The sequence below is a fragment of the Stegostoma tigrinum genome, chromosome 19 (genome assembly GCF_030684315.1).
Source record: "Stegostoma tigrinum isolate sSteTig4 chromosome 19, sSteTig4.hap1, whole genome shotgun sequence".
Taxonomy (NCBI): Eukaryota; Metazoa; Chordata; class Chondrichthyes; order Orectolobiformes; family Stegostomatidae; genus Stegostoma; species Stegostoma tigrinum.
The window spans coordinates 30,872,736-30,895,456 of record NC_081372.1 but is presented as its reverse complement, the minus strand read 5'-3'; the positions used below and the strand labels follow the sequence as shown (position 1 = coordinate 30,895,456).

Below are 22,721 nucleotides of genomic sequence, written 5' to 3'. Positions count from 1 at the left end.
TATGAAAAAAAACTTATGTTATAGGTTTTGAGCCTGTGATAACCTGATACCTCTCACTAAAAAGAAAAGTCAACTAGAGATATTTTCAATGAAAACAAACACCTTTTTTCCAACTAACCCCAGGGCCTATTTAGAAAACCTATGGGAAATACCTAACCTGGATAAAAATAGCAAGTCTGCAGGCTGCATGATCAAATGTCTCCAGTGTTCTCAGGGATGTCTAGTTGAGGGCTGTGGGTATCATTGTTTCTTTAGGTATTAATAGTCATGAAACATTAACATACCAGCAAAGTTCACCATTTTGAATTTCTTTACAGCAAATCCTGGTGCAATATTGGGTAACCTTTGCTATGTTATAATTAGGATATTGCCCCCAGTACAAAAATAATATTACCTATCGATATTTTTTCAAATACAATCATATGAATTAGGAGGAGGAGTAGTCCATTTAACTCTCTTAAAGCTGCTCCACCTTTCAATAGGATCATGGCTGATATAATTGTGGCCTGAACTCCTCATTCCGACCCATACTGATAATCTCTAACTCCCTTGTTAGTCAGGAATCTATGAACACTGCGTTAAAAATAATCCATGACTCCACCTTCTCTGCTCTCCGAGGAAGAGAGTTCCAAAAACCGAGAGAAAAGCAATTCTTCACATCTCCATCTTCAATAGAAGAAAAAAAAACTTAGAGTCATACAGCACAGAAACAGGCCCTTTGGTCCAACCAGTCCATGCCAAACATAGTCCCAAACGAAAGTGGTCTCACTTGCCTGTTCCTGGCCTTTATCCTTCCAAACCTATGCTATTCATATATCCATCCAAATGTATGTTAAGTGCTGTAATTGCACCTGCATTCACCAATTCATCAGGAAGTTCATACTACATGTGAACCATCATCTGTGTAAAATATTTGCGTTATGTCTTTTTTTAAAATCTCTCTATTCTGACCTTAAAAATGTGCTCCCTTGTCTTAAAATTCTCCACCTTGGGGAAAAGACAACTAGCATCAACTCTCTCTATACCTCTTCCTAAACTTCTATCAGGTCACCTCTCTCAACCCTAAGAAATATTGCTTTAGCATCAACTTCGACAGAGACTTGCAAAGTGAATTATCTAAGTCTCTCCAGTTTGGCCAGATTCAGATAGGTACAAGGAGCAATTGTGCTACTCACAGAAAAAGAGAACTGGTGATAATTCCTTAAATTATATGACTAGAAAAAGCTTTTGCACAATTATTTCCAACTACAGTGCAATGCCAATTACCTCAGCTAGCACGTCAGCATTAGATTCCCTGGAACTAATGAGGCAATTTCATCAGATGGCAATCTACACAACCAGCTGTGATGATTCAGTCAGACATTACATGGTTTGTTGGTAAATCAGGATTTGTTCCAGGAATAATGCTTCATGATACAAGTAAATTTTCTACAGATAGAAGTCAAACAATACAGTGAGACTTTAGTTCTGAGGAAGGGTCACCGGACCTGAAATGTTAACTGTTTTCTCCTCCACAGATGCTGCCTGACCTGCTGAGAATTTCCAGCAACTTTGTTTTTATTCCTGATTTACAGCATCTGCAGTTCTTTTGTTATTTAATACAGTAAGACCTATGCCACTGAAATATTGTTGAACAGATGAACATAAAAATGATCAAATCATGTTTGAGGTCTTTGAGCAAAACATTGCAAGCGTTGCAAACCAGTGCAATGTAGTTCTCATTGAAGCTGAAGCTAATTGTGAAAAAGAAAATGAGTGTCCCTGGGGATGATATATATAATAGCACATCTATTAAATAGAAAAAGGAACAAATAGCTCAGTGTCTTCAATTAGTAAAAGAGAACTCGCCAAACACAGACACTCATACATGCCTGTTCCCAATACATTCTCACAAACTCAGCTATCGACTTATCAAGTAGTGTCATAAAATAGAAAACTACATCTCAACCTTTCGATAAAGGAGATTAAGGGAATAGTACAAACTGTAGGCCAGATAACCTGTCATCACTAATATATAGGAACCTATTAAGAAAGTTTTTATAGTACATTTCAAAAGTCATAAAAGAACAAGATCAACAGGGCTGCACGTTTGATAAATTTATTAGCATTTTTGGTGAATGAAACTAGCAGGGTAGATAAAAGGGAACCGGTAGATATAGTGTATCTGAATTTCCAAATGACATTTGATGAAGTTACCATACAAAAAAAGTTAATATGCAGGTTAAGGTTTAATTGATTGCATGGGTACATTTTGGAGGTTTGGGCCCATGGTAGGTCAATATAGACAAGTCAGCCATAAGAAGATTGCAGTGTACTAAATTTAAGAGGCCACAGTTTTGATATGATACATTAGTTAATTAGACAAAAAGTAAATGATCTGTGACAGTTGAACATGGTTCATTGAAGACAAACAGATGGTTGGCACAGAGCAAGTTAGTTTCACCGAATTTGTGAAAGCAACATTCGGTTCTCTAGCTGAAGTCTTAGAGAACTCTTTCCTGGGTTTTCTTCATTCATCCAGTACATCTTCCATCTGAAAGGGTCAGCCACCTTTCAGAGATTGCTGCACCTCAGTGCTTGTTGATATACCTCATTTCTAGGCTCTCATAATTTACACTAAGCCAATCAACCATTTCAACCCTTCTAGCGAATTGTGACAGACAACTATTCCCAATATCAGAATAATGATTGTCCCTTTTTCCTTATGCATATGAAGGTTTGTTTTGTTTCTAGTTCTGTTTTCTGTTCCTAGAAAGTTTTTATTCTCCAGATTACTGCATTGATAATAGGGTATATATGGTGATATATCTTTGACATCTGCTTATGGAACAAAGTGGTGTCAGTGATTCTGATGAAGGGTCTAGGCCCAAAACGTCAGCTTTTGTGCTCCTAAAATGCTGCTTGGCCTGCTGTGTTCATCCAGCTTCACACTTTGTTATCTCGGATTCTCCAGCATCTGCAGTTCCCATTAGCTCAGTGATCCTTATTACTTACTTTGTCACCTTCATTTTTTTAAAAAAAAAGGCCAAAAAGATATTTATTTTGGGGGAAACAAGATAGCACCAAAGCAGTAATTACATGATGTTACATGCTGCACAGGAAATACAAGAAAATAAATCAGTTTTGTAACAGTCAGCAAGAGTATGGATCATAAGGGAATTTTCAAGTTGGCAGGCTACATTAATGGCACACTAGAAGGATCGTGGGTCTCAATTAACCACAACCATAACAATATCAATGAGTAAGAGAAGCAGAAAGTATAATATTGTCAATGAGACAAAGCTAGGCGGTAATACTAAATGTGGGCAGGATGCAATAAAACTGCAAAGGCATTTGATTAAATGTGTGAGCAACAATGTGGCAGATGGAGTATTGTGGTGGAGCATTCATTATGTTTGCAACAATTATAAAAAGTAGAATTTTTCTTTAAAAAGATAAAACTTTTAAATGTTGATGATTAGAGGGATTTGGAGGTACTTGTACAAGAAAAGGGAAGAGGGCTATGAAATTAGAAAGACAAAGGATACATTGACTTTTAATGCAAGGGCACTGAAGTTCAAGAATATCAAAGGCTTACTACAATTGTACAAAGTTTTGGTGAAACCAGACATGGAATAGTGTGCACAGTCTTGGTCTCCATGATTTAGGAAGGGTATACTTGTATTGGAGGCTATACTGTGAAGGTTCTGTGGTACTTCCCCAACAACAACACCTGGCATCTTTTAATATTTGGCACATTTACCAAAGTGTGGTTCTTGGTAAGGGTTATTTAATATTGTTTCAAATTTTCAACAAAGCTGTTTTAGGTTGTAAAATATAATTGTTAAAAATTGTATTAACTGGCCCTCTAAAGAAATTTCATGTGTCCATGCTTCTTAAATATATTTCTTTGTAATGAGGGCAATCATCCTCTCAGCATGTACCATGTCAAGCCCCTTAAGAATCCTACATGCCTGAATGAAATCGCCTCTCATTTTTTAAAATGCAAATGAGTAGAATCCCAACCTGTTCAATTTTTGCTCATAAAATAATCACTGCACACCAACTGCAATTGCAATAAAGTCTCAAAAGAAATGAAACCGGATGGACTACCTGGTGTTGCATTTCATGCAATGCAATACTTCCACCACATTGCAGTGTTATAAGCAGATTAGGCATTCAAATACAGGGCTCCAGTTTAAGCTAATTAATACATTTCATTATATACCACAGATTTATTTGAATTGCCATAAAGTCAGAGAATAAATGTCAAACCAAACCACAGGCTCAAAAAACAAACAAACAATATCTGGAGAGTGACTTTATTTCTGAAAATGAAAGACAGCTATCCACTCTTAAATTTGCTGGAAATATTAGTACACATCGTAACTGAAATAAACAATTAATTATTCTGAATGACAACATTAAAAAACGATTCGTTAACATGATTGCCTAAATAAAGCGAATTCCAAAGTTACAGCTGCTGATAAAAGTAAAACATTTAAATAATGCCGCAGAAAACCATTAGCAGAGCCAGTACTGTCAATGCCACAAAGTCCTCCTTACAACAATGGCGGGGCGGGGCGGGGTGTGCTAGTGACAAAATTGGGAGAGCGGTCTTACAGACTAGTCAGCATCAGACTGATATAATCATGTTCATGGAATTGTACCTGACAGACAGGCAGACACTACCATCAACATAATAAAATGTGAGGCTGGATGAACACAGTAGGCCCAGCAGCATCTCTCTTGTGTGGTGCAGTGGGGGGAGGGATGAACTGGACTGGTTTCGGGATGCAGTGGGGGAAGGGGAGATTTTAAAGCTAGTGAAGTCCACATTGATACCATTGGGCTGCAGGGTTCCCAAGCGGAATATGAGTTGCTGTTCCTGCAACCTTCGGGTGGCATCATTGTGGCACTGCAGGAGGCCCATGATGGACATGTCATCTAAAGAATGGGAAGGGGGAGTGGAAATGGTTCGCGACTGGGAAGTGTAGTTGTTTATTGCGAACCAAGCGGAGGCTAGAACACCCAGTTCATCCCCTCCCCCCACTGCACCACACAACCAGCCCAGCTCTTCCCATCCACCCACTGCATCCCAAAACCAGTCCAGCCTGTCTCTGCCTCCCTAACCTGTTCCTCCTCTCACCCATCCCTTCCTCCCACCCCAAGCCGCACCCCATCTCCTGCGTACTAACCTCATCCCACTTCCTTGACCTGTCCATCTTCCCTGGACTGACCTATCTCCTCCCTACCTATACTCTCCTCTCCACTTATCTTCTTTTCTCTCCATCTTCAGTCCGCCTCCCCCCTCTCCCTATTTATTCCAGAACCCTCACCCCATCCCCCTCTCTGATGAAGGGTCTAGGCCCGAAACGTCAGCTTTTGTGCTCCTGAGATGCTGCTGGGCCTGTGTTCATCCAGCCTCACATTTTATTATCTTGGATTCTCCAGCATCTGCAGTTCCCATTATCACTACCATCAACATCCCTAGATATGCCCTGCCCTACTGGCAGAATAGATCCAGAAGTGGTGTTGGCACAGTGGCATGCAATCATGTTGGGGTTGCCCTGGGAGTCCTTAACATTGACTTCAGACACCATGGAGTGTCATGGCTTCAGGTTAAAAATGGGCAAGTAAACCTTCTGCTGCTTAACATGTACCATTTCCCTCAGCTGATAAGGGTAACAGGGCTCAAAATGTGTTCTTCATGGGAGCTTTAAATGCCCACCATCAAGAGTGGCATAGCAGCAGAATCACTGAGTTAGCTGATCTGGTCCTAAAGGACATACCTGATCCCACAAACAATGGATCAGATCTAGGGTCCGGTGTTTTACTACATTTTGTCAGGAACAGTGATGAACAATTAAACAACTCAATGGAGGAGGAAACTCCACAAAAATCCCCAGTAATAGAAGAGAAAAAGTGCAAAAGATAGGTTGAAACATTCACAGCAATTTTCAGCCAAAAATGTCAAGTAGATGATTCATCTTTGCCTCCTCAAGTGGTCACCAGAATCATAGCATCCAGCTAATTCATGCCACAATATCAAGAAACAGTTGGAGGCATTGTATAATGCAAAGGCTATGGGCACTGACAATATTCTGGTTATAGTACTGAAAACATGTGGTCCAAAACTTGCCACTCCCCTGACCAAGCAGTTCCAGTATAGTTGTAACACTGGCATCTACCCAACAATGTGGAAAATTGTCCAGGTGTTTCACGTATGCTAAAAAAGGACAGATCCAACCTGGCTAATTACCACCCAGTCTACTCTTGACCATCAGTAAAGTCATGGAAGGTGTCAATTAAGCATCACCTGCTCAGCAGTAACCTGCTCAGTGACACCCAGTTTGGGTTCCACCAGGGCCATTCATCTCCTGATCTCATTACAGCCTTGTTTCAAATGTGGACAAAAGAACTGAATTCCAGGGGTGAGGTGAAAGTAACGGCCCTTGGTATCATTATCAGCCATGTGTGGTATCAAAGAGCCCTAGAAAAACTGGAATCAATGGGTATCAGGGGCAAAGTTCTGCAAGGTGGAGTCATACCTGGCATATTGGAAAATGATCATGATTATTGGAAGTCAGCTCCAGGACCTCTGCAGGAGTTCCATAGGCTGAGACCTTTGTCTTAAGTCCAACCATCTTAAACTGCTTCAATGACCTTCCCTCCATCATAAGGTCAGAAGTGGGGATGTTCGCTGATGATTACACAATTTTCAGCACAATTCACAGTCCCTGTTTAAATGCAACACGATCTGGACAACATCCAGGCTTCGGTTGGCAAATGGGAAATAACATTCATATCACACAAATGCCAAGAAATTACCATCTTCAATAAGAGACAATCTAATCACCACTCCTTGACATTCGATGGCGTTACCACCACTGAATCCCCCACTAGCAACATCCTTATAGTTACCATTGACCATTACAAAACTGGACTCACCACATAAACAGTGACTACAAGAGCAGGTCAGAGGCTAAGAATACTACAGCAAGTAACTCACCTCCTGACTACCCAAAACCTGTCCATCATCTACAAAGTGCAAGTCAGGAGTGTGATGAAATACTCCGCATTTGCTTAGACGCATTCGGCTCCAACAATACTCAAGAAGCTTGACAATATCTAGGACAAAGGAACCCATTTAAGTAGCACCAGATTCACTAGCATGCACTCCCTCCACCACCACCACTCTTTAGTAGCAGTGTGTACTAACTACAGGATGCTCTGCAGAAATTCACCACATATCCTTAGTCAGCACCTCCCAAACTCATTACCTTTTCCATCTAGAAGGACGGAGCAACAGATACTTGGGAACACCACCACCTGCAAGTTCCCCTCCAACCCACTTACCATCCTAACTTGGAAATATATTGCTGTTCCTTCACTGACACTGGGTCAAAACCCTGGAAATCCCTTCATAAGGGATTGTGGACCAACCTTGGCACAATGGTTAAAGAAAGCAGCTCACCATCACCACCTGAAAGGCAACTAGGGATTGACAATAAATGCGGCCAGCCAGCCATGTCGCATGAGTGAATTTTTTTTAAAAAATGCCTCCAATGAAATAATTGTGGAAAGCAACCAAGCAGTAATAATGATAACTGTTAGGGCTATGTAAACAAATATCTACTAAAAGTGATACAAGAAGTTTTTATTCTAAATGAGGAGGCATGCAGTTAGAACAAAGAACATAGAATGCTACAGTGCAGAACAGGCCCTTCAGCCCTCGATGTTGCGCCGACCTGTGAATTAAACTAAGTCCATCCCCCTACACTATCCCATCATCATCCATATGCTTATCCAAGGACTGTTTAAATGCCCCTAATGTGGCTGAGTTAACTACACTGGCAGAATCATTCCATTGACCCAGTATTCTGCCTTCCTGTTATTCTTCCCAAAGTGAATTACCTCACATTTATCTGCATTGAACTCCATTTACCACCTTTCAGCCCAATTCTGCAGTTTATCCAAGTCTCCACGCAACCTGCAACATTCTTCCACACTGTCCACCACTCCACCGACTTTAGTGTCATCTGCAAACTTACTAACCCATGCACCTATGCCTGCGTCCAAGTCATTTATAAAAATGGCAAACAGCAGTGGTCCCAAAACACATCCATGAGGCACACCACTAGAAACCGGATTCCAGGCTGAATATTTTCCATCAACCACCACTCGTTGCTTTCTTATAGAAAGCTAGTTTCTAATCCAGACTGCTAAATCTCCCTCGATCTCATGCCTCAACATTTTCTCCAACAGCCTACCATGTGGAACCTTATCAAAGGCTTTATTGAAGTCCATGTACACCATGTCAACTGCCCTTCCCTCATCCACATGCTTGGTCACCTTCTCAAAAAAAACTCAATGAGGTTTGTGAGACACGACCTGCCCTTGACGAATCCATGTTGGCTATCCCCAATCAAATTTTTGCTTGCTACATGATTATAATTCCTATCCCTTATAATTCTTTCCAAAACTTTTCCTACAACAGACGTAAGGCTCACCTGTCTATAATTACCTTGGTCATCTCTACTGCCCTTCTTGAACAAGGGCACAACAACATTTGCAAGCCTCCAGTCCTCTGGTACTAAACATGTAGACAATGATGGCTCAAAGGTCAAGGCCAAAGGCTCCGCCATCTCCTCCCTAGCTTCCTAGAGAATCCTCAGAAAAATCCCATCCCGCCCAGGGGATTTATCTACCTTCACACCTTCCAGAATTGATAACACCTCCTCCTTACTAACCTCAATCCTTTCAATTCTAATAACCCATAACTCAGTCTTCTCCTCTACAATATTCTCCTTTTCCTGAGTGAAAACAGATAATTTTAAAGGACAGGGTGTTTAAATGACTTGACAGTTCCACATTCTTTATCATGCTCCAAAATCATTTATTTCTCCACTGTAAAGTAGTGGAACACACTAAATTACATTGAGATAATTCGTCTATGAAAATGTGATCTGCTTGTCCCTGGCACTGAAATTAAATGGCCCAGCTAATTTTCAAGTCACACTTGTACACTTTACATGCTGCCTTTCATATACTGGTGAAAATGGGAGCTATTATAGCTGGGAGATGGTCCACTGAATCAAAGCTTGTTCACTATTTTAAAAAGGTCCACAGAGACCCCATCACTCCTCATTGAACAAGGCCACGTACTCTAACATCCATAACAAAAGTTAGATATTGTTTTTCCAATTGTACACATATTAGACAAATGCAATGGCAGACAACTTCAAATACCAAGGTCCCATGCCTAGAACACAACTTAAAGATTTGTACATCAATGTTAGATGGGTCACTTTACAAATATCCCTGGCAGTTACGTAAAATTAGGTGCCTTAATTATATATATATATGAAGGGGCTAATGTTTGTTTTAGGTCTTCCACGAGAAATTGGATGGTGATGAGCACAATAGGAGCCAGACCCATGCTGCTCTGTATCTGTCAGAAGGTATTTTTCATTAAGACTACTTCATAACTTCATACTACTCTTCTCAATCACACCCCTTCTGTTGTTGTTCAATCCACATCTCCTAAGAATTAACTTTTGGCTAATACAAATTAAGCAAGCAGCCCAAAAACCACGAGATGATTTTGGAGATTTCATGTGCCAGGTACTCATCCAAAAAGAAGTGGGGAGCCCAAAGGCCTCATGCTTGGACCAGTCAGATCTCCTAGTTGGTGTTCATGTTTCACTCACAGCAATAAGTTCAGGTCCACATGCATAAACCATGTTTCATTTCAGGAACAGTATTCACAAAAAAGTGCCTACATTTCTTATTCAATCTAAAATTAATTGTTAATACCATGACTATCATTTGTATCAGTACATTTATTTACCCGAGAGAGATATTAGGCTAGAGAAGGGTGAGGGTGAATGCTTTCCTTTAAGCCTTAGGACACACAAGTTGATTTTCATCAATTTTAAGAAGTTGCCAAGAGAGAAGAATGGACCCAGACCTATTGGCTGTAGTATCGAGAAGTCTGAACCTAGGTGTGAAGTTTCTTTTGCATAGACATTGAAAGCAGAGAGAGTTCAGCAGGGCCCTGTGGATTGTTTTTGGTTGTGCATTGAGGATACAATTCAGCATAGTTCAAAGGACTGAAATGCTGCAAGAGAATGATTAAGCATTGTCACTTAGAATTAAAAAAGAAACTTGTCAAAGAGGCATATAAATTATTTTTGCAGATGGGACAGAAATGAAGGCCAGAGAGAAGGTACAAAATACTTAACTTCCCTACTTTATAAGGATATCTGCCACACTGTTACAAATAACATTGGTGCAATGCCACCTGGTGGAAAATATTAACGACTGTGACAGTTCAATGAAGCAGATTTTATTTTTCTCCAATCAACCGGTTCAGACATGTTATTAAACACCTCTGGAACAGGTGAGGCTTGAAACTGGCGTTTTGGTCCAGGGGTCGGGATACTACCACTGAGCCATAAGAAGCCTTAAAGAGATTATTGAACTTGATTCATAGTCATGTAATGCTATGGGATTCTCATTTATATTAATCACATGATGTTCTCCTGAAAGCAACAGATAATGTTATATAAGATAACAAAATGTGAGGCTGGATGAACACAGCAGGCCAAGCAGCATCTCAGGAGCACAAAAGCTGACGTTTCGGGCCTGGACCCTTCATCAGAGATAATGTTACATAATGTAATCCCACGAAAGTCACCTAATTCGGAGAAGAAAGCTGCAGGGTAAAATTGATGTGATAAATCTAGGCAAAGGCAAGCCTAATGATGGCTGTACTGTCTAGTTTTGTCACTTTATGAACTTCAGAAAAAGACATTTCACTCTTCATCAAAAGCCCTAAACCTCACAAACTTCATGGATAACAGTCACCAGTATTATTTTTAGTCACTGGTAATTTTAAAACAGCCAGAACTTAGCATCTGCTGAAACGAACATTTCAACTGTTGCTATTTATAACAGTGTGGAGCTGGAGGGGCGCAGCAGGCCAGGCAGAATCAGAGTTAACGTTTCGGGTCAGGACCCTTCTTCATTTCCTGAAGGACCCCAACCTGCAACGTCAACTTTTCTGCTCCTCTGATGCTGCCTGGCCCACTGTGATCCTCCAGCTCCACACTTATCTCTGGCTCCAGCACCAACAGTTCTTACTATCTCTTTCAACTGTTGTTACTTGTGCCACTTTAAAAGAATAAAATGTTCCATTGACAACAATGCCAGAGGCACGATCAACATTGAAAGCAAAAACTAATTTATGCAGAAGTGCATATGGGTTTTTATGTACGCTGCCCTGTTTACCATAGTGGCCAGGATGAAGTAGCAAGTGAGTGCAATGGGCAGAAGCAATCATAAGTGCAATAGAAGCTAATTTAAGATTAGGGTGAGGCTTAAATGCAAGCAGAAAGGAGTCATATTGAAAGATGAGGAGCCAGTGGAAGCAGTAAGAGGGAGGGTTGATAGTACTGATAGAGGCTGCGCTGGTAGAGTAACAGTTGTGAAGGGGAGATTTGCCTTGGCATTTTCACTCAGATCATTAATGATTACAACAATGTTCTCTGAAGGAGACAAAACCTAAAAACAGAAGGACCACTCTTTCAATGCAGACTGTTAAGGAATTGACTCCAGATGCCCCACCTCTGAATTAATTTGGGGGACAGGATTAATAGACAGGTGAGTGATAACTTAAAAGGAGAGCCACGGAGCCATGTGAATGTTTAAGGAAAGAAGTTTAGTGAGAACTAAAAAGAAAAATAAGGTACACTGTGTTGTGTTTCAACCATGCTAATAAGGGGTGACCCACAAGCACACTGCTCTCAACAGCAATATTCTCACCCTGCCCACCTCCCACCCACATATTGCTGGAAGCCCAAATCAGTACACACATTGTGAACAATACCACCAAACATCAGTTTATTTGCAAAGAAATTTGGAACTTAACTGTGAATTTGTCATGTCAGTTCTATACAATAACGTTATTAACTAGAACATACCTTGTGATAAAATTATCATGTATTGTTCAATTCTATCATTTCTAACAGTGGTGGGTTCTTTATGGATATAGCAAACTTAATGGGTAGTCAGGTATCCTGTCGCTGCTGTGATCTAAGACAACTTAACTAGGCATTTAAAAGAAATCCCTGAATACAGAGTACTGACAAGTTTGGCAGCTTCAATTGTTCCTTCATTTTGTGTGCTTTTCTTTTTTTCTTCTTGAGTTAAAGCATGACGTGATTTAACAGCTAGAACAGTACTAATTATTCCCAGTACATGAAGCCAGGTATCAATCTCCTGCAAAATCAGAGCCCATTAGTGGGGTACAGGAAATCATCTGGGGATAAACAATTCCAAACATGTCACTTTTTAATCCGTCAGTAGACAAGTTTCTTTGTTACATTAGGTGTGAATGTCACAGCACGGAACAAAATTCCATTAATGAGAAAAAACCCTTTCTTGCAAAACAAAAATACCAATTAAGCTGATACATTACTCTAAAATGATTCCAACATGTGAACAATCATTATTAGATTCTCCAAGTCATAGTCAAGTAGGACTGAACATTATTGGAAACAAGTTTAATGTGCAATTGCTTTTGCATTTCAAAAATTGATAGGGCAAGAAATAGGATGTTTATACAAATTAGGTGGGAAAGGGTCAAACTAACTGTAAAAGGCAGGACTTTGTTTTATTTGTTCATGAGACAGAGTCGTCACTGGTTAGGTCAGCATTTATTGCCCATCACTAAATGCTTAGAGACTATTTGAGCATCAACCACACAGTTGTAGATTTGCAATCATATTTAGGCCAGACCCAGTAAAGATGAAAGAATTCTTTCCTAAAGGGTATTACTGAACCAGGCAGGCTATTTTTAATGACAATTGACAGGGTTTACCAGGCTGCTGTTTTGTTAGGTTTTTATTCTTGTTTCTTATTGAATTCAAATTTCACCATCTGCTATGGTGGAATTTGAACCTATGTTCCCAGAACATTAGCCTGGGGTTCTGGATTATTAATTTAGTGACATTACCAATAATGACACTACGCCCCTTGAGGTGAAGAGAGAGTGAAAGCCCTTAACATCAAACCTGTATTTGATTCTAGAAAAGCTGCAGTCAATGTAAATCGGGGGCAACAGTGCAGTAGCCCTAGCACAAAGAAATATGGTCATGATTGCTGGAAGATAGTCATCTCTGCTTTGGCACATCTCTTCAGGAATCTGTCATGGTAGTGTCCTTGGCCCAACCATCTTCACCTACTTCATCATGTCTTTCCCTCCCTTGTAAGATCAGAAGCGGGGATGTTGGCCGATGAGCGCACAATGTTCAGTGTTATTTGCAAAGTATCAGATACTGAAGCAGTCCAAGCTCAAATACAGCAAGATCTGAACAAAGCCAAACTTAGGCTGACAAATAACAGTCATGCCACACACGTGCCAGACAATGAGAATCTTCAATAAGAAAGAATAAAACTATTGCCCCAGGAGAGTCAATGACATTACCATCTCTGAATTCCAGCTATGGATATCCTGAGCTTATTGTTGACTTCAGAAATACTGTTGAAACAGGAGCAGGTGAAACAGTGAGAATCCTGCAGCAATAACTCATCTCCACAAAGCCAGTACACCATCCACAAGGTACAAGTCAGGTGTGGGATAGAAACTCCCCATTTGCTTGATGATAGCAGCTCCAATGCTCAAGAGGCTTGACACCATTCAGCTCACTTGATTGTACCATGTCCACAAACATCCACTCCCTCCACCACCAATACTCAGGAGTAGCAGTGTGGACCATCTACAAGATGCACTGCATAAATTCACCAAGGCTCCTTAGACAGCACCTCCTAAATATATGGAACCTGTAATTTAGAAAGACAAGGGCAGCAGATACATATTAACTGCTGCAAGCTCCCCTCCAAGCCTCACACCATCCTCAATTGGAAATATGTCAGCATTTCTTCAGATTTGATGGGTTAAAATTCGAGTAATCCTATTCTAACAACATTATGGGTCACCGAATGGACAGCAGAGAATCAAGAAGACAGCTCACTACCACCTTCTCAAAGGCAACCAGGAATAGACAATAAATCTGGGCCATCCATCAATGCTCACATCCCACAGATGAGCAAAAAAAATTTAGGCACCTTCTCAACTTTTCAGCAAATCATGCAGTAACATACCACTTTTCTCTCTTGCAGGCCAAACTAAGATGTAATGTCAAGAAGCAGGCAAGCACATGAAGGCGGTTACTGCCTCTATAAGGCCAATGCCTTGAGAGAAGGTGTCCTGGAATCAGCACAAAGAGAGAGTGCGAGCGAGAGCGAATGCATCAGGATGGTTATAACTAGTGAAGCAGGTGTTTTTTTTCCTGCAAATTGCACAGTACAACTTATCTTTCTTTTCAGTTGACACTGAACATCCTTCCTCAATAATTTGCATTGCAATGTGTTTTAAACTATCACTCATCTGTCTGTTAATCCTATCCCTCTTCTCGCTTTCCACGTTTATGAACAACAGCAATAACTTATATTAAATCAAGTCTTTAACATTGTTTTACAATACAAGATGTGCCACAAAAACGTGATCAAACATAAATTATTAACAGAAACACTAAGATAGGTAACCAAAATCTTGTCCGAAAAGTAGGTGTGAAGGAATATCTTTGGAAGGGAAAGAGATAGAACTGGGGGGGTATTCAGAGAAGAAATTCCAGAGTTTAGCATCTTAAGATATGACTATTCTTTGTAGAGCAATGCACTAGAGTAGGTGATGGAGATAGAGGGGAAGTCAAATAGGGATTTGGCTGTAAGGATATATCTTATATAATGGATCCATTTGAGATAAAGAAAGATGAATAAAGAACCCAAATTTGATTGAGTACACTAGGCAAGAAAGCAATATCCTGTACTGATTTGAGTGACATTTGGAGCAGTTTACTCCTAGAGGTACACTGAGCATGAGTGCAAGTGAACAAGGGCAGGAGGACGGATGACCCAATAATCAGTTCAAAGGTAGGAGAATCTATATGTTTCAGATGTTTAGGTCTTGACTTCAATGATCCCACTTACTAACTTTTAGGGGGTTAAAAAAACTATCCACATTATAAAAATGGAAAAGCCAATGAGAGACAAAGTACGGTTGGTGTGTAGTAGGTCACATAAGTAGAAAACTAAACTGAATAAGCAACTTTAAATTACCAGTCTTGTAATTTCTGACATCTTTGCAGTTAGAAGGCATGAAAAGGAACTAATGAATGAATCCATGCCACAATCAACATTGAGACAACGTAATAGTAGGTTTGACAGTAATAGAAGAATTCCTTAATGTTGCAAGAGAATTATTAATAGTGTACAACAGAAAAAAAAAATAAAGAATTGTCATCTATCAAATGTCAGTATTAAAATAATGGAGTCCATGGAAATATGTTATATTTTGAATTTATGAAACATGTACTTGCAAGAAAACACATTGAGGTTGAGCCCTGTAAAATATTGTCCTGTTTTAGTCATTGTCTTCAAAGCAGCTCATGAAAATAAATAAAATAATTTGTTTAAACTACCTGAATGGCCCTTCTCATGATTTGTTTGCTCAGTTAAACTTTTGATGAGTGATATTCTGAGCAAATGGCCATCTCTGTGGGGGTGGTAGCTCACTGAAGCATTTACTTCAGTACAGTATGAAATCTTCAGGACTGACAGTTCAAATAGTAATTACAATATAATTGTGCAGGGAGGTTGTTGTCTGCACAAGTTGTAGAGTAATAGGATTTTATTAAAAAGAGTTCAGTATATTTAATTAGAGCAGATTCTAATAACTGACTAAATATCTCCTCTTCATATTTCATTTGACATTTTCATTTTTTTTAGATAAAATTACTATATAATTTATCAAGTCACATTATGTGACAGCTTAATTTGTTGAAATCTGCGTTCTGACAATTTATTTCTTCATACCCTTCAAAAATACAAAGGGCTTTAGGTGTAATTGATACTCTGGTGCTTAATCTAATGAGTATCAATTAATGAATAAATCAGGAATTAACAAAAACTATTTTTAATAATGGTGTCCATTAAAATTCAATATGGTTCACTAGGAAATTAGGTTCACCAGAACTTTAGGGGAGGAAGTCTGTTGTTCTCACCTAGTCTGGCCTACATGTGCCAACATAGGATCATAGGAACACGAATGGACTGTTTAGTTCCTTCAGCCTGTTTCAGCATTCAATGAGATCATGGCTGATCGGCTGCCTAATTCCATATCCCAATCTTGAGCCCATATCCCTTAATACCTTTACTTAACAAAAAAAATGCATCTCAGATTTAAAATAATAATTGATCCAGCATTCACCGCCATTTACTGCCTCCAATGCCAATATATTCTAAGGTGTGGTGCCCAGAGTACTGCTCACAGTATTCCAAGTGGTGTCCAACCAGAGCTCTGTATTACTGCAATTTAACTTCTGCATTCTTAAACTCCAGCCTTCCAGGTATGAAGGTCATCATTCTATTAAATTTCTTTATTATTTTTGGTACATGTTCATGGCATTTTAAACAGCTATGCATCTGAACCCCCATGTTTCTTTGGATTTTCTTTTCACAGTATTTAAATTCATACCATCTAGAAATCACTTTGGCCTACCCTTTCTTGTCCAAAATGGATTAACTCATGTTTGCTTACATTGAACTCCATTCGTCACCGTTTGACCCAGCCTATGAAAACACTTTGTAATTTTAATTAATTTCTCCGCTGTCTACAATGCTACCTAACATTTCATCATCGCCAAATTTGTATGTATGATTTTCTATGCCATTTTCAAACTCTTAATAAATAATATGAATAATTGAGGCTCTAGCACAAATTTTTGTGGGACAACACTGGTCAAATCCTGCCAAGTTCAATACATACCCATTACCCCCACATTCGTTGCCTGCCACTCAACCAATTTCCTAGAACAAAAGCAATCTAGCTGCTTTTCTACAGACCTCTAAATTGCTTAGCACCCCATTTGGTTTTATCATACTGCTATAGAAAACTTAAATTAGAATAAAAAACTGGATAGATGACCCAACGCTATAATGATTAATGAAGCCCGGCTCCAGTTGATCCTGCAAAGTTGACCTTACTAATATCTAGGGAGTAGTGCCAAAGTTAGGATAGTTATTCCACAAAGTCATCATGCAAATGCCTCACATAGTAGTACTCACTCTATCATTCTTCACAATCAATGTCTCAGATTTCTCCATCACAGTCCCCGGGCAATTCTAGTCCACCAGCCAGACAGCTCCCTAGAGCTGGCAGTATTATGGTACATTGATTAAAGGGAGTTGCCCAGGGAGTTCACAGACTTCTATCTGGAAACTATGAAGTCTCAGGGAATCAGGACAAACACTGACAAGAAAACCTTCTGCTGACTCCAGTCTTTGAGCTACTGAATCAGTGCTCTTTCTTGTTGAACATCACTTGCACAAAAGGACCAAGGCACAGAAAAACAGAATGTATTCTATGTAGAGATACCTTAATATTCAATACCAAGACTAGCTTGCTAACATGAATACCAATAGAGTTGGCTGAGTCTTAAAGGATATATAAAGGGATATTTTAAACTGGGCCTACAACAGGGAGGGATTTCATTATCACCAATACAGCTCTCTCAAATAAATCTAGTTATAACAGATTTGGTAGGAGAGATCAACACGTTGTCTTTGAGGAGGCAAAGTTCTGCCCTTATTCTGAGGACACCCTCCATTGTGCTGTGTCAGACAGATTCAAACAGTTCAAGAAACCGTGTATTAAGGAGATGCTGTAGACCATCAGCAATGGCAGGATTGTATTCAACCATAATCTGTAACTTCACGGCTCATCATATTTATCACTTTAATATTACAGTCAAGCCTGGGAGCCAACCCTGATTCAATTAAGAATGGAGGGAGCTTACCAGAAGCAGCTAAATGCATACTCAAAGCTACTACACAAGATTGTATGAATGCTAAACTGCAGAAGCAGCATACAATAGACAGAATAATAACCAAAAGAACTGTGCATGCTGGAAATGAGAAACAAAAACAGAAATTTCTGGAAATGCTCAGGTCTGGCAGCATTTGTGGAGGGAGGTCAGAGTTAATGTTTCGTGTCTAGTGACCCTTCCTCAAAACTGATGGTAGCTAGGTAAAAGTTGGGATTTCTGCAGAGGTTAAGATGAGGGAGGGGCTATGGAGTAAGTGATAGGTGGAGATAGAGTCGAAAGAACAGTTGCCAAAGTTTGGCTAACAGTCAGGCTAGGAAAATGAATGGCCTCTAATTAAGCCTCTATTAATGGGTGGTGTGAAATAGCAGACCATGTGATAACAAGGCCTGGAGTTGATGTTGTTATGGCGACATGGGAGAAGGAGTCTAAAGTCCTAAATTATTGAACTCAATTGTAAGTCCAGGAAGCTGCAGCATTCCCAAATAGAAAATGAGGTTCCATTCTTCCAGCTTGAGCTGAGCTTTGCTGGAGAACTGGAACAAGCCTGAGACAAAAGATGTTGGCCAGGGAACATGGGGTATTTTGAAGTTGTAGGCAACTGGAAGCTCAGGATCTTTTTTGTGGTCAGAACATAAATGTTCTGTGAAGAAGTTACCCAGTCTACTCTTCGTTTCCCCAATGACAAGGAGACCACATTGTGAACAGCGAATGCATTAGACTAGATTGGATGAAGTGCAGGTGAAGAGCTGGACCTGTATGGTGTGCTTGGGCCTTTGGATACCAAGGAGGGAGGAAGTAAATGGGCAGGTGTTACACCTTCTCCAGTTGCAAGGGAAGGTGCCATGGGTCTACAGGAGATGGTGTTGGGAGTGGATCAGGGTGTGCCTATGAAATAGAATACCAATAAATGGCTGATGGTGTGAAATGTAGGAAAAGTGATGAGTCCTAACAATATTACAGCAGCATTACTAAAGATTTGTGCTCAAGAATTAACTGTGTCCCTAACCAATCCATTCCAGTACAATTGAAGCTATTGCTTTTACCCAGTAAACTGGAAAACTACCCAGATACGTCCTGTCTACAAAATGCAAGACAAATCCAATCCGACTAATTACTGCTCCATCAGTCTACACGCACTCCCAGCAAAATAATGGGAAGTGTAATCAACAGTGCTGTTGAGTGGCACTTACAGACCAATAACACTCACCAATGCTCAGTTTGGGTTTTGTCTAATGATGGAATAGGACCGGGACCCAATTACAGCCTTGGCCTAACAATAATCGAACTCAAGAGGTGAGGTGAGAAGGATTGTTCTTGACATAAAAGCAAAGATCCCGAGCAAACCTGAAGTCAATGGGAATCATTGGTTGGAATTATATGGAACACATATTCTGGTTGCATAGTTCTAGCATAACTGGATAAAGACAAGTGAAATAATAATTATTACATCTGCACTTGTTCCTGGCCAGTAGCTTGGGTAACCCCCAAGAAAACAGTATAGGGGAAGAGATTGTTTCCATTTGCTAAGGCCATTTTAAAACAATTCTAATGCACTTGGAATTAAATATACTTTTACGTTCTGATCACCTCATTGTTAGGATATGAAATATTAACTTTAGATTCAATTTTTCTCAGTTCAATTTTCCTAAAGAATTTATTTTTATTGATTCATGTGAGGTGTGTATTCACTCTCCCAGTGCTCAGACACTCAAAAATCCTGTCATTTCTAGGATTGGGAATTCTAACGTTGTAACAGAGAAATTATCTTACCTTAATAATTCTGCTTATTGTGTTGAAATAATTAGAATTTGCTTGTTCCAAGCTGTTGGTTCCTTTTCTTTTATTAGTTACATTCAGCGTGTTTGAAGCAATGCATAGACTGCTGGAATGTCATGTGAGGATTAAAAGGTGCAAGGTTGGGGGGCGACGGAGGAAGAGAAAAACATTACATTTTAGTCCTAATGCATGGAGGGTCTAAACTTGCAAATGCGTCGGATTTTGGAATAGAAAGTGAAGCCTAATCTGCTTTAATAACGTGTTCTATCTAACGCAATATTTATGTTGTGCAGATTTCCAACAGTATTTAGGGCTTTATGTTTCTTTTTCTATTTTCAGCTGAAAGCCGGCCTTCAAGCTGATCACAACCCTGCGAGACCCCTTTCAGGACCATGGACAGCACTCAACCTGAAGCCACTGTCCGATCAGAAACCTGCTTCTTCCAATTTATCCCTTCCACAGGGAACTGCTATGAAAATAATCAGAACATTGAATTTTGCAACTCGACAACCGGGAAACGAGTTCTTACGTCAAGAACCACGAACTCTATTTGATTGGCGTCACTGTGAGCTAAACTCATTTAGAAATGGCAAAAGTCACTTAGGGAATGTCTTGATTTCTACGCTCTAGCACGCACTACTTTCACTTGGGACACAAGCTCAACGACATTGTGAAAGTTGTAGGATTTTACTTCTATATAAATGTCGCAACTCTGCTGCTATCCATTTGGAATCACATCCTTCCAGAACTTGGATTGAAGGGGGAAACAGTCAAGAACATTCAAGAACTCTCGAAGTCAGCTCTGTAAGTTCATCATGAATGCAAACATACGGTTTAATGAGTAACATTGGCAAAAACATAGAAAACTACTGAGCTAAATGCGATACTTGTCGTCATGAAAACAATGTACCAGACATTTTGATGATCTCTTATTTTTTAGCAAACCCCATGCTGTATTTGCAAATTTAAAATCTGCTTTCAAAAGCATTTCACATAGAAACTTCCAATGTTTCGATTACCATGTTTCTACAGTTTCCAGCAGGTTTTCCTTTTCTTACAGCGTTAGCGAATTCGGTTAAAGGACACATTGTACAGCCATCTCAAATATCAATTATTACCATGGGCATCGTTTGCCATCGGTTTGAGAACAGATAAACTGAGCGATTAATAAAACATGGTAGAATATAAATAAATTTCAAATATTTGAAAAACGCACTTTTGCTAATAGCTAAGGATATAAATTGTTTAGTCTGGAGAAAACGAATAACATTCAGTGACAATCGATGAAAAGTTTTCTGTTAATAATTACCTTCTCAGATCTGCGTTGAGGGCGATGCTAGACGCAACAGAGACGCGAGTCTGTTTAGAGAATGGCTTTAATGGAGGAACTAAAGTGCTTTTGTGTAATTCTGTTTGTCTCATCTAACTTTGACGAGCACACGAAAATGCCTTTGTGCTTGAGAGATTTTGTTTCTTGTTTGTATTTTTAGAATCCAAGACTTAGCTTGACAGCTTGTCAGGATGAATAAACTAGTCTTGGCAACATCCCTAATTGTGCTCGGTTTTCTTCCTGCGAAAGAGTCGCATCCGATAATGAACGCCCACCGATTTGACTCCTATAGCAGTGCAGAGCCAGGGCTGGACCTGCAACCGTGGGATCACAGCCTTCGCCTCCCGTTTCAACGGAACCTGTTCAAAGCACCTCCTGATGACCCAAAGACCATGGCACAAAGACAAGAGCTGTCTCTGGTAACCCCGGGCTACATCTTTTTAAACAGCCAGAGCGCCGGCGAACATCAGGAAGACAGCGGGCACATGGATCGGTCAAAAAGATACAGCTCTAAGCCCAACTCTCTCGACCTCACATTTCACCTATTGAGGGAATTCCTGGGAATGGCCAAAGCTGAAAAATTGGCTCAGAAAGCAGAGAGTAACAGGTTGTTTATGGAAAGCATAGGAAAATGATATGTTTGACTGACAATAAGTCTACTACAACGAGTTGCTCAGTACTTATGTATCGTGTGTTACACCATATTATTTAACCTTGTTAAATCCGACTTGTTTCAAACCATACAACACGTATTGTTACTGTTCAAACTGTGTTATGAGACCATTTCGCATTACGGAACTTAACATTAAAAATGTGTAACTTGCCAGGTTTCGTGACATGCCACAGTATTCTGTAGTATTTAGTGCTTGTAGTTTAACACTTAAAGAAAAGTAAATGGCTTCGATGCTTTAAACTGCTTCAGAAAGTTTTCCTGCTTGTGATTTTCGTTTTCTTCCTCTCCCACCGCCACCACCATCGCCACAGCTACCCAGGTCGGTTTTTTTTGAAAACATATATATAGGGATTTTAGTTGGTCAAATTAATCGTGCAATGTCAGTGCTTTCGTGTGAAATTTCGGCACAAGTGCCGATGCCGTCCCTGCGTGGAGAAGAGAAATATCCCAGCATTTTGAGGGACCGCATCTTCCGGCAGTTGACAATTGACAGACCAGCTTGTTCAGAGAATTGAGTTCAAATTCCCGTTACCAGCCCTAGCCTTCACCTGATCTGAGTGTAATAGTTGTTGCAGCTGTCTGAAGTGGTGCATTGGAAATAGGTGTGTCGGCCTCATATTATCGACCTCTCGGAGGGGGTGATAAGGATACGAGTCGAAGGGCAACGCGAGCTGACAGTATACCATTGCTTTAACATGGAACTAGCAGGACTACCCCCAGCTTCACAGTGTACTTTTCGCTCTGTGTCAGCGTCCGGTAACCCCTTTAAACTTCGCTGGCTTGGCTGATGTGGCAGCAGTAAACGTACCCAAATTAACAAAGCGGCCTGTACCAACATGAGGCTCCAATTTGCAACCGGTAATCGACCTCAGCAAAGCGTCAGATATTCTGGATGACAATAGTCTCCCTCTGAGACTTAATTAAAAACTGCCAGCAAGTGAGGCAATGAGCACAAACTGGAATCCATCCGTCCTGTAGCTTGTTATCATCATGTAGATTGAAACTACTT

The 22,721-nt window shown here is 40.0% G+C and overlaps 1 long non-coding RNA gene across 1 annotated transcript in view; it reads left to right on the top strand.

The window, feature by feature from the left end:
• LOC132210725 (uncharacterized) overlaps window positions 1–21,430 on the top strand; it is a 37,311-nt gene extending 15,881 nt beyond the window's left edge. The window contains exons 2-4 of the long non-coding RNA XR_009446905.1: window positions 14,167–14,324; window positions 20,049–20,513; window positions 21,200–21,430. This is a non-coding gene — a long non-coding RNA (uncharacterized LOC132210725). The remainder of the gene's footprint in view (window positions 1–14,166; window positions 14,325–20,048; window positions 20,514–21,199) is intronic.
• Window positions 21,431–22,721: the final 1,291 nt, after the last annotated feature.